Below are 2,349 nucleotides of genomic sequence, written 5' to 3'. Positions count from 1 at the left end.
CATGTGGGTGGCTGCCAGTCTTTTGCTGGCATAAGTGATGCTGTAGTGTGTGCCTTGTGCATCAAGGTAACAGAGGCCCTCCCCTTGGTGGAGCTATATTCCTGAGTTGGGGGGGTGCCATGAGGACACCCCAGTCTCTCTGCCTCTGTGAGTCTAGAAGGGCTCAGGTACACAGCTGCTGGATTTCTTCCCTCAGATGAAGTCACCCTCCCTGGTCTGTGGGGATGGGCTGGGGGGTGGGGAGCACAGACCCCTGTCAGCTCTTCATTTACGTAGAACACCTATAATGTGCTGTGTTGCACAGAGTTGGGAACAAGTGACAGAGAAAGCCCTAGGTCCTACCCTCACGGAGCCTGTGATGCAGTGGGAAACAAAGACCCATTCCCAGACAGACATTGCCTAGCATGGTCAGGGGAAGCATGGGGGCTGCTCACATATCATAGACAAGACCTGAAAGGAGGAAAGTGGTCAGCCGGTGACAAAGTAGGGAATAGCATTCCAGAGGGTGTTACAGCATGTGCACAGTCTGGAGGAGAGCGAGCATGCCTGATGAAGGATATTCAAGTCGCTCCGTGTGACTAGGCTTTGGACTACAGAGGGAGAGAAGAGATGCCTGGGATAGGAGGGACAAAAGGGACGAGATTATGCAGGGCTCTGGAAAACAACTGAGTTTGGGTGTTTCCCTGGGGTCCTGGGGAGTCATGGAAGGTTCCCAGGGTGTTGTCCCCAGACCATTAGTATCAGCATCACCTGGAATGTTGCTGGAAATACAAATTCTCCAGCCCCATCTCAAAACTTACTGAATCAAAACCCCTGGGGGAGGAGCCCAACAACCTGTTTTAACAAGCTCTTTTGGTGAGCCTAATGCACGCTAAAGTTTGAAAACCACTGGGGTTTAGAGTAAAATCAGCTCTGCCGTTCATCAAAAATATCATGGTCTGGGGAATTCCCTGGCGGTCCAGTGGTTAGGACTCCACACTTTCATTGCAGAGGGCCCAGGTTCAATCCCTGGTCGGGGAACTAGGATCCGCGAAAAAAAAAAAAAAAAGTCATGGTCTGAGTCCTTAACTGTTAGGCATCAGAATACCAATGAAAACTGTTAACTTATTGAATATGTACTTGTGCCAGGCATTCTTCACGTGCTATCTTATTGACTTCCCAAAACAGCTCTATGAGATGGCTGCCTTTGTCCCTGTTCTGTAGAGAAGGGTGTTAAGCCGCAGTAAGATTAATTCCCACATGGAGACCAAATTTTTTTTCACTAGAATTGTGATGTCAATGTCTGATTGGGTAGAAGGATAAGTAGGCGAGAACCACCAATAGGAACTCCTTGAAGGCCTTCCCATCGCAAACTTCGTCCCCAGCACCCTCTGCCGGCCAGGCCCCGCGCTACTGGGTGTTGAGAACCGCCCTCCCTCCGCCCCCCAAGCCGTAGGCGCTGGTTGTGGTGCGCGTTACCATGGAGACAGGCAGGCGCGGCAGGCGTGCCTCGAGAAAGGCAGAAGTCGGTTGTGGAAGTGTAGGCGGCCATTTTGAGACCGGGCAAGAGGGGCGGGACTGGAGCGGCAAAGTGACGGTTGACCGGTTTAACTTAGAGACTGGTACCACGGCTCTGGGAGAAGAGGGAGGTGCCAGGGGTCATCCGTGGGAGGGAAGGGTGGGGCGGGGGCGGGGTTAAGAAGGGGAGGAGAGGGGAGGGGGGAGGCGAGGAGGGGAAAGGTTGGGGAAAAAGAGGAGAGTCCAGGGACTGGGCACAGGAGGGGAGGAGAAAGGGCGGGGCGAGGAGCCGGGAGAGGCTAAGAGAAGAAGCGGGGTGATGAATAGGGGCGGGGCTAGAAGAGGCGGAGCGTAGAGCCAGGCTGTCCAGGGAATGGAAAGGGGTGGTGAAAAGGAAGGGGGCGAAAAGGTGTCACGGTTCAGGGGGAAGGTGAGGATCAAGAAAGTGCTGATGGACAAGGTAGCGCCGACAAGGAACGAGAAGTTGCAGGACGAGGAGAGGGTGCGGAGCGAGGGGAAGGCCAGTAGCGAGGAGAGTTCCCAAGGCAAAGAAAGCGTCTCTAAAGAGAAGGGGCGGGGCCATAGGAGGGGGCGGGGCAAGGAGCTGGCTTGGGAAGAACAGTTCCCCCAGGATGAGGGGGAAGGGTGGGTCTATAAGGGGTGGGACGAGGAGCAGAAGCCCAGCGAGGAACAAGCTCCGGGCGAGAAACAGGAGCGGGGACAGGGGAAGGGGCGGGGCGTGGGGAAGGGCCGGAATCAGGATCCGGAGAGGGGCGGGTCTAGAGGCAGGACCCGGTACCTGGGCAGGGCCCGAGCACGGACAATGGGGCGGTGCGAAGAGAAGTGGGGGCG

This window comes from Balaenoptera physalus (genome assembly GCF_965194825.1).
Source record: "Balaenoptera physalus genome assembly, chromosome: 19".
NCBI lineage: Eukaryota > Metazoa > Chordata > Mammalia > Artiodactyla > Balaenopteridae > Balaenoptera > Balaenoptera physalus.
Note: the sequence above shows the minus strand (reverse complement) of the source record.